General features: G+C 40.1%; 1 pseudogene; it reads left to right on the forward strand.

Moving 5' to 3' along the window:
- Positions 6,132–6,909, forward strand: LOC104743586 (annotated as a pseudogene).

The following is a 7,736-nucleotide window of genomic DNA, read 5'->3' on the forward strand; positions in this document are numbered from 1 at the left end:
GGGTCGGTCAGCATTTGAAGCCCTTGTTGATGGCATAAAGATGTTGAGGCCTACGGGGAAATCGTACACCCTTAGTGGGTTTACACCCGTGTTACAGGCTTGGGCGTATGAGTCCATCAAATGCTTTGGAGATCGGTTTGGGAATGCATCAGCTGATGATGATGCCATACCGTTGCTTCGATGGCGTGGAAATCGTACACGTTTCAACGATGGAAACGGTTATTGCTGAAGAGATCAAAGCGCTTGGTGAGGTAAGGTTTTGATTGTGTTATGATAGACTGATAGTTACTGGCTGATTATTGTTTAAATGATGGCTGATATATGGTTTAGCAGTGGTTGAGTGATTAGCGGCTGTTATGACTGAGTTATTATTTAGTATAGTAAATGCTGAGTTATGGTTGAGTTATTGTTCTTTTATGGCTGAGTTATGGTTTAATGATGGCTGATTTATGGTATTATATGGCTGAGTTATGGTTTAGTTGTGGATGAGTTATGGTTTTGTTATGGCTGAGTTATGGTTCTTTGATGGCTGATTTATGGTCTTAGATGGCTGAGTTAATTGTTTAGTGATGGCTGAGTTAAAACTTACTGATGGGTTTCATAATCTCTTATGTTACAGTTGCGTGTCTGTAAAATGGTTATGAAGGAAAATGGCTACGATCTATTTCATACGTGGCCAGATCAAGAAGACGATCCAGCAATTAATCGCCTGATCGAAGACATACATATGGATAAGTTTGTTAAAGGGTTTTGGGATGTGAAGGAGATTGAGAAGAAGAAAAAGAAAAAGAAAGCTAAAGCAGCTGTTGAGTCTGAATCTCCTCCCGCAAAGAAGCGGAAAGTCCATAACCAAGTGACCACCATTCAGGGTGGTGAATCTGATGAAAGAGCAGGAGCTGCACAGGAGAAGAATAAGAAAGGAAAAAAGGTAAGTGATATGGTGTATAGTGAGTTTATATTTTATGTAACCTTTCGTTAGCCTGTTTACGACAGTTTGTGTATTTGTTTCAGTTGGCTAGTGAGGAGGAAGATGCGGGGGAAGATGTGTCGGTTAGAACTCTCGTTGACTTGGTGTGCAGGTTAAACTCAAGGTTTGACACCCTTGATACAAACATTGCAAATATGCCTCTGGATCTGGAGAAGAAGATTGGAGATAGAATATAACAGAGGATGAAGGAAAGGCTTGATACCAGGTTTGGACCTTTTGAGCGTGATCTCAAACATATGAAAGATCACGTGCTTTCCATGAGTGTTGGGGAAACTGGCCAAAACACGGCATCTGCGTTTACGGATGTACCGATAAAGAACCTGATATCACCGGACCTTCAGGCAAAACTACAGAGAACAACAGTTCCACCAGTCATTCCAGGAAAAATGCAAGAAAACTACTCTGTCCACAGTCCTCGGGTAATGTCTGATTTATATTAATTTTATGGCTGGATGGGATCAGTAAGAATCTGATGGATAAGTTTGATAATCCTATTGATTTCCTTCAGAAGTCTCCAGCTGCTAAGAAGTCTCCAGCTGCTAAGAAACCAGCTGATACGAAAACACGGCCTTACACGAGGAGAAATGCCTAAGAGTTAGAGGCGACAGAGAAGGCGAAAGAGTTACAGGCGGCAAAGAAGGCCAAAAAAGTAGCTGCGGCAAAAAAGGCAAAAGAATTAGCGGCTGGAGACAATCAGGAAAAGAAAAAAGGTAGAGGTAGAAAGCCTAAAAATCCTACTTCTGTTATGCCGTTGTCTATTGTACTACATGGAGGTTTGAATAAGGGAGAAGCTGGTGCAGAAGATATTACAGACCAGATTATTGCTGAAGCCAACACACTTGAACCTGAATCTGAGGATGATGAGGAGGAAAAGATTAGGCTTGATAGAATTAAAGATTTTAGGCTGGAGAGTGTTAAGCTGTCCCCGGATGGGAGTGCATTGAATACACAACAAGCTCATCCAAGCAGGATTTTCCCTTATATTGGAGACAACGGACTGACGTGTATGAGGAAGAACTGTTCACCTGGACCTGGAATATATGATCCTCTGGCACCTGTTGATCCGGTCACGTTGCAGAAACTTATGGATTTTCTAAAGAAAGCCGAGTATGACCCTTTAGACCCTTTTTCTTAACAAGTTAATCACAACTTGTTAACATTATATTAATTTGTGTTTATTTTGTTTGTTAGGAATATTCCGTTAGGCAAGGGCGAAATCGAAATTGAATTCTATAGGCAGCTAATCACCAAACGAAAGGACTGGCCAGTGAAACCAGAAAATTATGGTACCTATGGGTGGCTTACTGATGAAGTAAGTTTATCTTAATATCTTAGTTATTGTTGTCGTTGTCTGAGTTATTTAAAACATTATGGCTGAGTTGTTGTTCTTTACTCAGTTTCCTTTTTTACAGCACATGGGCGCGTATATGAGACTCCTCAGTATTAGGTACAAACGAGATCCCTTCCCATATCACAACAAACGCATTGCGTTTGTAGACCCGTGGTTCACCATGACGATGGTTCGTGACTATGCTCAGTTCGAGATGAAACCCAAACTGTTTAAATTCAATGGCAACTGTTACGAAGAGTTAGTTAAAGGTTTGATACCTTCAGATCAACCAACTAATTTGAAGTGGATAGAAGATGTGGATCACGTGTATATTGCTCCACAAACTGGAGGCAATCACTGGGTGGCGCTGCACGTGGATATCATCAGAAGGCATATTGATTGCTATGATAGCATCGTGGGTCAAGCAAACAAAGACAGTGATATTAGAATGATGAATGCTTGTAGGGCATTTGCACGGATGATTCCAGCAATGATGAAGGAGAACGTTCCTGACAAATGACGTACACCTACTTTCAGTCAGTTCAGTTTCAGGAGGAAGAGTGTCTCCAAGGTCCCTCAAAACGTACAGGTTGGTGACTGTGGCGTGTACGCTCTAAAGTTTGTAGAATGTCTAGCGCTTGGTTTGACTTTCGATGGCATATGTGATCAAAATATCCAGGCTATACGGGTTAAAATGGCAGCAGAAATCTACGATGAGGCACCTGATTTTATGAGTAAGGTTAAATACAAAAGAATTACGTCCTTCGTTTCGTTTCTTTTGGTAGGAATTGTACTATGATATGTAAAACATTTTTGGATTTCTTTTGGTAGGAATTGTACTTGGATTTGTAAAACTTTGATTTGTCTATTTTCAAAACTATGGCTGATTTACGGTTAAGTTACGACTGATTTATATACTTCACACGGCTGAGTTATGAATTATAATTGAATTATATACTTCGTACGGCTGAGTTATGAGATATTAAAACGTCACTCGATATCACAAAAATTAGTTTTCCGGTTCGGTTCGGTTTGGTCGGTTCAGATCCACACGATAATAAATTCATAAAGTGAGTTTTCTTACAATATATGATCAAAATAATTAAATAATTAATATTTGAATTTAGAATTTTTTTTTTTGTAAAAGTATTATTCCAAAAATTGAATATTACAATTATTATAACTTAAAATTTAAACAATAGGAAAACGAAAGATCACATCTATTATTAGGTTAACTTATGGTTTTCCGCCAAAATATTGCTTAACGGCTGAGTTATAGTTGGAAAAACGAAAAGTAAAGTCGAATCATGTGATGGCTGAGTTATGGTATTTAAGGGAAAGCGAAAGGTCTCGTCGAGTCATGTCACGACTGATTTTAAGTAAAGTTATGGCTGAGTTATCACAAGAACAATCTGTTTGTACCTATTGACTCATTCTCTGGCTGCTATATGTATTAACTCATTAAATTTATCTTCCAATCTTGTATTCTGCCCAACCAAATAATATGTCCGCTCGAGCACCCAAGAAGCTCCGCTCGAGCCCTATGTCCGCTCGAGCACCCAAGATGCCGGATCTCCCCGACAATGTTTTCATAAAAATCGTTTCCCTTGCTGCAGAAGATCGATGGTGGTCACTTGGTTCTATTTTAAGGGCTGGTCGTAGAGGAAAAAATGTAGTATACAGTAAACAAGTTCTAAACACAGCTGCTATCTATTGCCTTTGTACTGATCTATCAGAAATCAACACATCAAATGCCCCTGATGGTGGCCTCCAAATTGAAGGGCGGTACATGCCTTTATTCGTCAGATGCTTTGACGCCGGCAACCCCATTGCCATTTACTACGAAGGTCTAAGGGTTGTATCTGAGGATAGAGATATCCAGCGTGGGATTGGTATTGTACCGGCCGATGCTGATGCCACCTTAGCATGTGGGGTACTAATTATATGTCAAGGGAATGAGGTTATGGCTGTCCATTACCTCCAACTGTTTGATGGACATCATTATCCTCTGCTGTCTGCGGGTGACAGGGCAACCGGTGATTATTTTCTGTTTGCGTTATCTCGTTATAAGACGGCCCGGAAATACTCATACACAGCCTCCCATCGCTATCCTGACAGCCCGTTACTCCCTTCACCCGCTTGTGCTATGATGTGTTATTTGGATAACGGTCACCATTCTCCCGGCTATGGAGACCGTTATAGAATCATGTTTAAAAACTGTTACCTTTGGTGGTTGTCCCTTAAAGTATCTAAGATCCTTTAGGGTTTCCAGCAGTGATTTTCAGCAGTAATTTCCAGTCTGTTTAATTTAAAATAATTATTTTCCATTCCTTAGGCGAGTATCTTTTTCATGTATTCAAGGTCCCTGTTATCCACCTTTTTATGCTTCTACATTTTCCTTTTAGTATCTCCTCTCATTTAACGGCTGAGTTATAGTAACGTTATGGCTGAGTTATCACAAGAAACAATCTGGAAGCAAAAGACTGGTTTATACGAATTTACGGATGAGTTATAAAATTTGCGAGAAAACGAAAGGTCATGTCATGGCAGAGTTAGTGTAAGTTATGGCTGAGTTATCGCAAGCAACAATCTGAAAGTAAATGGCTGATATATGTGACTTAACGGGAAAACGCGTAATGGCTGAGATATCGTATTACCAGATAAATTATATTAATATTAAACATTACAAAAAGAAGAAAAAAAAGTTCAGAGTTCATAAAGAAGACGAGACGACAGTACAATGGAAGATGGTTTTAAAACCGATTAAGACGAGGAGGAACCAGGAACTTTTAGTTTCTCCCAATCAAGAAGAGGAGGAACCACACACTGTTCGACATCAGCCTCCGCAATCTCTCTTATAACCTCTAACCTCTGGTGCTCTGTCTCTAAGTCGACAAGTTCTCCACCCAAGATTTGATTCAGTTGGGATATTTGAGCGTCGATTAGTTCCACTTGATGCTCGAGGGCGGTCTTCTCTTCCTTCCTCTTCATATGATCATTCATCATATGCAGAACTGCTTTGTAGCGATCAGCTGTCTCCGCCTCGGCCTCGACTCTCGTCTGAGTAAAAGCTTCGGACATGACCAATAGTGCTTCCTCTGCCCACTCAAAATCTCGATTTCTTTGACGTTTACTGGAACTTGTTCCGGCCACTTGATTGTCTTCGTCTCCCCACTCTGCCTTGCGTTTTTGACGTCTACTGGAACCCTCTCCGTCCATAGCTGAGATTTGAAGGAAATGATCGAAGGAAATGCAATATAATGATAGATGAGATTTGAAGGTGGACTGATCGACGAAGATGCAATATTTATAGGTGTAATGAGCGGAGAAGAAGAAACCGAAACGATACAATGAATTAACTGAAACGATACAACGCGTCTATTATTAGGTTAACTTATGTTTTCCCGCTAAAATATTACTTTACGGCTGAGATATAGTTTTACAGGAAAACGAAAGGTCACGTTGATTCATGTTACAGCTGAGTTATATTGAATAATGGCTGAGTTATCAAAAGAAATAATCTGAAAGTAAATGGCTCATTTATATTACTTGACGGAGAGATATAAAACTTACGGGAAAACGAAAGGTCTCGTCGATTCATGTGATGGCTGAGTTATTGTAAGTTATGGCTGAGTTATTACAAGAAACAATATGAAAGCATACGATTGATTTATACGACTTGTAATAGTTTTACGGGAAAACGAAAGGTCGCGTCGATGCATGTGACGGATGAGTTATAGTGATTTATAAATATGTTATGGCTGTGTTATCACAAGAAAAAAACCTCTCAAAGGTTTTATCTGGCCACGTGCGATGTTGAACCAAGACGTGATTCAAGAAATCCTCTCTCATTGTTCAGCGACGGAGATTGCAAGATTCCTTCTACAAAACAAAGAGTGCAACAAACGAAGTTGCGAGTTGAGATGTATCGATCATCATCTCCATAGAGCCAACTCTGTTTTCGGCTATTTTGTTCATTACGAGGACAAATTGTTTAGGTATCGGCCCCTTTTTGTCCCCTGCGTTGAAGCAGAACAAGAAGAAAAAGGAGATAAAACCTAAATCTCGCTTCAGTTTCTTCCTCAGAACAACGCAAAGATCAAAGCTTGTGATACACATCATGGGATTTTGATCTGTATCGGTGATAGGTTTAAAGGAGCGAAAATGATATCAGAGTACATCGTTTGTAAACCTGCCACAAAGCAGTTCCGGATCATACCAAACCCTAAAAATCGATATCTGACAATCACAACCGGTTTAATGGTTATTTCTTTGAATCTGTTTCGGTATAAGATCATAAGGGTTTCTGAACCAAGGACATGGATGACCAAGGAAGGTTTCTATATTCACAACTGTGAGATCTACGATTCTGATTCCTTCACGTGGAAGCGACTGAATGATTTCGAGTTATCAGAGTTTTTCCCGAGAGAAGCTATATTGGTATCAGCATACGGTTTCTTGCATTGGTTAACAAGGAAGAACAACGTGATCCAGTTCTGTATGCGAACCGAAACTTGGTCTATTTTCTCTGTTGAGGACGTACTATTATGCGATAGCAGTCTCATCTTGGTCAGCTATGAAGGAAAGCTAGGTGTTACTCAACATTCAGAATCAAGAAATGGAGTTGAGTTATGGGTTTTGGAGAACAATTTGAGAATAAAGAAGACGAGACGACAGTACAATGAAAGATGGTTTTTAAAACCGATTAAGAGGAGGAGGAACCAGGAACTTTTAGTTTCTCCCAATCAAGAGGAGGAGGAACCAAACACTGTTCGACATCAGCCTCCGCAATCTCTCTCATAACCTCTAACCTCTTATGCTCCGTCTCTAAGTCGACAAGTTCTCCACCCAAGATTTGATTCAGTTGGGATATTTGAGCGTCGATTAGTTCCACTTGATAGTCAAGGGCGGTCTTCTCTTCCTTCTTCTGCATATGATCATCCATCATATGCAGAATTGCTGCATAGCGATCTTTTGTCTCCGCCTCGGCCGCGACTCTCGTCTGAGTAAAAGCTTTGGACACGGCCAATAGTGCTTCCTCTTCCCACTCAAAATCTGCATTTCTTTGACGTTTACTGGAACTTGAGCCGGCCATGCGGATGGACGGCTGATTGTCTTCATTTACGCACTCTGCCTTCCATTTTTCACGTATGCTCGAACCCTCTCCGTCCATAGCTCGGCTATCAAAATAAAAACAACCATCACCAACTGATAGGTGCAATGATCTGAAAATATGCAATATATTGAGAGGGAAAGGAGAGGAGACTTACATGTGCAACAATCGAAGGAAATGCAATATAATGATAGATGAGATTTGAAGGTGAACTGCAATGAGCGGAGAAGAAAAACCGAAACGATATAATGAATTATATGAATATAAAGAGAAAACAATATGAAAACGAAAGGTCGCGTCTATTA

The sequence above is a fragment of the Camelina sativa genome, chromosome 14 (genome assembly GCF_000633955.1).
Source record: "Camelina sativa cultivar DH55 chromosome 14, Cs, whole genome shotgun sequence".
Taxonomy (NCBI): Eukaryota; Viridiplantae; Streptophyta; class Magnoliopsida; order Brassicales; family Brassicaceae; genus Camelina; species Camelina sativa.